Source organism: Xiphophorus hellerii, chromosome 21, assembly GCF_003331165.1.
Source record: "Xiphophorus hellerii strain 12219 chromosome 21, Xiphophorus_hellerii-4.1, whole genome shotgun sequence".
NCBI lineage: Eukaryota > Metazoa > Chordata > Actinopteri > Cyprinodontiformes > Poeciliidae > Xiphophorus > Xiphophorus hellerii.
In genome coordinates this window covers 6,643,501-6,651,303 of record NC_045692.1, presented here as the reverse complement: position 1 = coordinate 6,651,303, position 7,803 = coordinate 6,643,501, and positions in this window count along the sequence as shown.

The window sequence follows — 7,803 nt, the reverse complement described above, 5'->3', positions numbered from 1 at the left end:
AAATGACAAATTTTCATCAGTGAGAACATAAACACCAAAAAACTTAACTTCTATTGTCTTTTTTTTGTTTGTTTGTTTCGCGACTCCTTCCACATGTAATTGTGCCTCAGTAAAATTTACCTTTTGAACCTCTCCCCTTTTTGTCTTGTTACAACCACAGACTTTAGTTTTCCGTATTAAAATTTTAAATGAAAGACCAAAACAGAATAGCTTATAAAAGGGAAGTGATGCTTGGTCTGTCGTTTGTGGAAATACCACATAGCCCAACATAATTACATAAAAGAAGTGCCAAATCCACTAAAACTTGCCATTTGACGCAACGAAAGCAACTTGTGTCAAAGTTATGTCTTAAATTTCAGGCGACCAGATGTCCGAACACACGTTTTGTAAACTTTCGTCTGGATGAAAAGTTCTCCATCGGTTCCAGTCTGTTATCCATTGCATCGTGTTTTCAGGCGTATCAGGAAGCGGTGGAAGGGCTTCAGTTAAACCGATCAGTACGTTTAGATACGATAAGGGAAATTGCATGACGTCTTCATTCGTGCGAACCATAATTATCTCCAGGCTAACTTCAATACTTTTCTTGGGATCATCAATTACAAAACCCAACGTGCCAAATTGGATAATTTGACCGACTTTTGGAGAAGTTATCTAAAAAGATCTTTGTTTTATTGCTTTCTGCTCCTGATCCAAAGTTTGGCCCACAGTTAGAGGAGGCTACCTCTCCTGACTTGGCTGTTGCTACTTATAAAGCTGTTAAAATCACTTGACAGCGGGTTCCTAAATAGAAACTTCGCAGAAAGTCCAAATTGTGCAACGCTTATAAGAGGTGAACCGAAACTGGAAAATCAGGCTAATTGAAAATGGATTACTGTGGGTAATAAACAGTCGTAAGGATGCAGTTATGTTCCATTTCTTTTTGCGACCGTCAGTAGTCCAAAAGACGTTGTAATCAACGCCTGCTGTGCCGAGAGAAACTTGGAGAAATTCAGAATTGTGGCATTTATGAGGACTAAAGCGGTTTTATACGCTCATGCTGTCGTTAAATTCACCGTTTACTTTCCCCGAAGGTTTTCCACCTGTAAATGACTTGGTGAAAATCTTCTTTAGTTGAATGTTTTATTACCGTTCTCTCGCTGATCCCTTTTGAGAAACAGTTTTTTGAGTGTGTGCTGATTTCAGGTCTGAAGAATCACCCACAGGGACATGACTGGGTCACTCAAACCTGGAAAAAGTCCTTTAATCTGAAGTCAATCATACTTCTTTGCTCTTATTGCTCCCCAAATAGATTTCCAGGCTATTTTCTGTATCGCTGATATACTTTCCTCTGTCCTCACCACACACTTTACATCTAAGAAACAGAACAATGCAGACTCTTTCTGTTGCATTGTTCCAAACCCCATTAGTCATTGTTGCTTTATGCTTTGCCACATTTGGCAGGAAGAAACACACTAATAACAATGAATCCAGGGAAAGCTAAGTAATGTCAGTTCAAACAAAATGGTGTCTGGTTCATGAGTGATATCTTTCTCTGCTCTTTCTTACCAGAGATTGGCGACTAAGCATGTTACTTGTATTTGGGTTTACTTTTCTTCTCTTTTTAACAAACAGAATTGAACTAAATGAAACCGTTTATGAGCAGCTATAAACTAAGTGCTTTAATTTTTTGGTGTGCTTAGAGTTTTAGGCTTACTTATTGTTTATCCTTTTAGATCTTAATTGCTGTTTTATTTTCGGTGGCTTATCTTTTCTTGCGTTCAATTTACTTCCTGCTTTTTTTGTGTTTTGGTTTTTTTTGGGGGGGGGGGGTTGTCCTTGTTGGTCTTTTTGGTTTGATTATGCTGTGTTGTTAGTTTTTCCCTCATTTCCCTCTAATTACCTGCTTTTCCCATCAGGTGGGCCCTTTTACTGTTGCACCATCTGCTCCTGGTTCAGTAATCACCACCTGTGGCTAAATACTTCTCATTTTAATCCACCATTTGTCAGATCCGCCTGTTATTTTGTCTTGATGACCCTGAGTTCTTGAGCGTGCGTCCTGTAGGTGCTCCTTTTTATTTTATTAAACTAAACTATTAAATATAATTCTCCTTACCTCCTACTCGCGTTTTGGTCCTCCTTTTCCACCACCTGCGACAAACAATTTTCTTACATACAATTGAGCCCAAAACTATCTCAACCACTGGCATTTTATTTTCATTCAACCGTAATCCTTCTGGACCAGCTTCTTGCATGTTTGCACCCTGTTTTGATGAGTCAATTTGGTAATGAGCTCCCACGTTTTTGAGGTTGGAAGGCCTTCTTGCCGTCATGCTAATCTTTACTCACCAGATTCAAGTCAGTACTCCTTCTGTTGAAAAATGTAAAGTCAGATTAAACATGTTGGTAAGCGAAAAACATTACTTTAAACCCTAAATTGCAAGAGGAATCAATATTTTGGGGGCTTCACTGCAGTGTTTGATCAACCATCCTAGCTTGAGAGCTAGCAAGACGCTAGTTAGCTTAAAATGTTTTTGTAGTAGGAAAGTTTTCATATATACTTTAATCTTTTGGCGTGTACGTAAGAGCAAAATAAAAACCAAGAGGGAATGTTCCCTGCAGGTCAGATGACAAGAAACCAGCACTTGATTATTAGCTTGTGAGGTGACGAGATCTGCGTTCTTTCTTTAAGACTTCCGACAGAGCTAACAACTTTAGGAGACAATAAATGTATTTAACTCACTCTGCACCAGATGATTAAAAAAAAGTAAAGGATGGAAGGCAAATGCAATTTTCTTTTACCCAAAAGTGAGTCACTGTTCTGACAAATGTCAAGTGCTCCTTTTGCAGTAGAAAACATAGATTTGTATCAGCGATTGGAACTTTCCTTCCTTTATTATCTTGATTTAGCTGATAATGGTCACCATATTTGGCAGCCAAATATGGTGACCAGTCAGTCGCCTGGTAGCACTTAGTTAAATGAGGGCATGACGGGGACATTTTAGAGAACGTCACGCTTTTTTATGCAATCCCTTTAGGCCATGTTACGTAGCCTCACTTTAAGAAAACACATGATTCAAGTGTAAAAAGCCACCAGAGGCTGTTGACCTTTAGCCTGTACAGAAAAAACAAACGCAAATATAAGACATTAATACAAAATATGATTAACTTTGAGTTTAACTTTGGTTCAAACTCAAAGGTGTCTGTTGAAACAGAGGCTATTTTCTTGTTCGGCACGCTCTGTGTATGACTGGTTTGCTAGAAACTTGCAGTAAATCATTGAAAACACCAATTAAATATGGCATTAATGCCCATGATGAGCAGATTTTAAATTTCTAACTACGAAGGTTCAAATGTTAAATCTCCTGGGTTTCATTTGTACCTGTTGAGAAAAATTTGGATGTAATTTGTTCCTTCAATAAACTGACAGGATTTTTGTTCGGAAATTAAAGGCGACTAATGCAATTTTCCTTTTGTCTATTTTTCTCCCTTTTTGGATTCCTTTAAAGTATAACAGGATTTCTAAAGTCAACTTACTTCTATGTAGATGTGTTTTTCTTAATCTCCTTTGTTGTCCCACCGTTGCGGTTGTGTTTTCTTACGTCACTCTGAGTTTCTTTAAGCTTTGGGTCCGTATGAACGTATTAATGCAGCTGAACTATGTAGGGATTTTTACTCAAAAGATAAAAATAATGTAGGGAGTTTGTTTTGTTTTGTTTTTTTAACTCACCAACCTCAGGAATAGGAATAGCTTTAAATAGCTCGGATGTGCAGAGGCCAGCTGAAGTCGAGGTTTTTCTAATTCACTGCAGACCCATTTAACAACCATGTCCACATTTAAATTAAAAATGTATGCTTATACAATGATTGCAAAAATTATTCGAAACCCTTAGTTACATCAAACAAAGCCATAAAAGGAAATAACATAAATATGTAGCACCGAACATTAAAAAAATACCCACAATAATCATAAAACGGGACAGTAATTATATATATATACAGTATATATACTGTATATATATATACAGGGGTATATATACGGTATATACCCCTGTATATATATATACAGGGGTATATACAGTACAGACCAAAAGTTTGGACATAACTGTGTCCAAACTTTTGGTCTGTATTCAGTACAGACCAAAAGTTTGGACACACTTTCTCATTGAATTCAATTAGAAAGTGTGTCCAAACTTTTGGTCTGTACTGTATATATATATATGTATATATATATACTGTATATATAAGCTGCTTTATGGTATGTATGCACAATGTACAACTAAATTAAAGCTAAATAAAATGTTGATCCTCACAAATGGTGCAACATGAACAGTTCTTAAAAACATCCAGCACTTCCTTAGAAGTTTTAAAACACATTTAGCTTGGTCTTAAATCTACAGGTTTGTTGTTTTTTAGTGAACAAGTTTGCTGACAGTTTGTGTTTATTTCAGAGTTTCTGGCTTTGGATTCACAGCAGGTTTTCTTTATGTTTCAGTCGATTATAAAACTTCAGGACCGCTTCAGCAATACCGTGACATCAAGTTCAGAAGCTACGTGAATGACGAAAACAAAAGAAATTAACGTAATAACTGACCCTAAACTAGGATATTTCACTCAAACACATTTAGAAATAACTCGGACCACGTCTGTGTTATTTTTGGTGAGCTAGCTTTACTTCCTCTTACACAAGCGAGTAGTGAGTGAAGTACATAAAGCTTTCGATTTCAATCTCACCAAACAACATTTACCCGGTTTTCACAAGCAGATCCAGTCGGCAAGATAAACCAAAAGGAAAAATCCCAACAGGGCCGTTTTCCGTGACCCAGTATTAATCTAAGAGTGTTCACTGGTTCTTGTACATGTGCCAGGCCTCCTACTGGCCTCTGCAGCAGAAAGTAGCAGTAAAACGTCCGTGGACGGACAGATTGATGTCTCGTGAATCACATCTACGTGGTTTGAACTTGCTGGTGTCGGGCATGTGGCCCCGAAGCACACAAGTGGCTATGTTCTGCTAAGCTACAGGCCAGAAATGGCAACTCCACGCCGCATGGAGCCGCACAAGCAGGCAGAGGAAAAGATGCGATTGAGGAAGGGACCGGCTTGGATTTACCATTCTAAGCTGCTTGAATGGGTTTTCGCTCTAAAAACGGGATAAAAGCTGGAAACAAAAAACCTTAATGATTTAAGGTTCTCTTAAACCGCGCTGATATTTTGAGTGTATTTTATTGCTTTGCTTTCATGCCAAGCAGACGCTTTGCCCAGATGAGCTTTAAGTGCTCTGTTTTTGAATTCAATACTGTGATGTATTTGATTCGTAAAACCAGATGGATCATCTGCTACGATGTTTTTGAAATGGGAGTTGTTTGAAGTCCACTTTGACTAGCCACAAGGTCCAACAGTTATACTAAATTAAAACTTTTTTTTTATATAAAAATAGAAAAGATTTGTTTCCGAAGATATTTGTTGTTTTTTTGTCTTCAGCAATATGCTAACCTGACGGTAATCTTAATTTTGTAGAAAAGGAATCTGTAAATTATTGGTAATCCTGTTACCAATAATTAATTAATTTATTTATTTATTCATTTTTTTTTTTTTTGCACAGTTTGGAAAATGAAAATGTAAACATTTTCCGAAACTTTTTTTTGTGTTTATTTATTTATTTATTTTTTTTTACATTAACACAACAAATGTTGGACATCGCTTTCTGGTTTTAGCTAAGTGTAATCAATGAAGACAGAAAAAGAAAAATACTTTGTGTTCATTAAATAAATGAATGTCTAAAGAGATTTTGTCTGTAAAAATCTTGAATTATTCACAAATATAGAGGATAGAGGACCCAAACAGCATCATCTAGAGGGCTGCAAATGGCCCACGGGCCACACTTTGGACATTCCTGCTTAACGTAACACAATTGGATTTAGATCCAGCTGGAGCCTGCAAGGCTTGCAAACATTGATCATTTTATTAAATATTTGCTGCTTTCATAAACACATCTTTATGTTCCCTTCCATAGAATTAAATCGGGTTTTTTCAGAAGCTACGTCTCAGACAGAGCACGTTGCTTTGCAGATGGATTATATCAGGGTTCTATGTTATGTTTTATTCCCTATTTTTACTAACACAGGGAGAAAATATAGTTACATTTAAAGTTGTTGACATTTATGCTTAAGACAGCATTTCATTTCATGGGTAATACTTTGAGGTGAATTATTGGTAATCTAGATTTTTTATTGTTCATGATGCTCCCTTTATTCTCTCCAACTTAGATTTTATGTGTCTTTGTTCGAAGCATCTTATAACGAGTTTGTGCGACGTGGTTTACTTCATAACCTGGTTGTTTTAGAATCAGGTATGTCTAAGAACAGCACTGGTGTCATTTTATGCACAAATATGCCAGACTGGAAAAATTTCCCTTGTTTATTATTAACACTTTTAGCCATTTGCTATGATTTGCATTCCAGAAGTTGGGTATTCATTAAATCACTCAGATTTTGCTCTGGGCTGGTTGAAACAGTTTTATCTTATTTTGCAATTAGATCATTTAAAAATCGTTCAAGTATGCTAAAAGGTTACGTTTTTGTCTCTTTAAAAAGCCCCTGAAGCTCTTTTGGAAACTGAATCACATTCAGAGCATAATCAAGTCATGTCAAGCTGGACTTTATATTTGTAATATGTTAACGGCTTTATATATTAAGTTGGTGTCAAACCTTGTAGCTCCTCACTTGTGTTGTGTGAGCTGCCATCTTGACCAGCTCACACTTTAAAAACAGATTTATTCTCAAGGCGTTTCTTCTTTAAACAAAGGCTAAACGAATGAAAACATTTTTTCATTATTGAGTATTGTTACAAAACTGCAAGTTGTACGATTTCTCACTGCAATGGGAAACGGCAGCGCAAAAACTTTGGGCTATTTCATTTGCACAACTGACAATGATTTAGACAGTAATACTTTTAAAACAGTCATGAACAGGATCGCAGTAGAGCTCCCAACTTGACAGAGTTTATTCTATTTAAACTATTTTAAAGCAAACGATGAGCTCCCCACCTATAAGTGTTATAAACGCACGCAGAGTCTTCACTGGAAACACACACGTCACTGGTGTTTGTTCTGCTGACAGGCAGGGAGGGGTGTGTGTGCTGCAAGTGTGAGCCTGCCTTTCGAATAAGTACGAGCTGAGGACCACAGGGAGGCAGAGAGCAGTCAGTATGAAGTCGGCAGTTCAGTGTTTGTGCGTTTTGCATTTCGCCCTGCTGAGTTTTGGACTGGACACGTACATTTCACTCAGCAGAAGCAAAGCCTCTCACAGTCATGGTAAGTGACTTGGGGAGTTGTTTTTTTTTTTTTATTAATCTTTTTATTTTTTGCATTTATGTAGCAAATAATAAAATACAAGTTATACTGATAAGACATGCAAAAAGAAATGACTGTATCTGAATTCATCGTGCTGAACAATCAAGGGTTTAAATCTTATGAAACCGTGACGCATTTATCAAAACTTATAGAATAGGTTTAACCATTTAACCATGCAAAGTTTGATTGAACACATAGTTAATTGTAAATTAAATTAAAATATTTTTTTTAGCATTTCAACTGGACCATGGTCATTATTCACAGGACTGGAGGATATGAAATAAATGCAGTTGAGTCCGCAAGGGAAATTTGAACTGGTCTTTATAGTTCACTATCAGTGATAATGAACTATAAATTCAAGTCTTTAATAATTTATACCGCTGTCACGTTCAGTTTTGAAGTATCTTTTTTATTTTACCAATATGTTTCTACTGACTGGAAGTAATGTTTATCCTGCGTTAACATCCAAAACATTA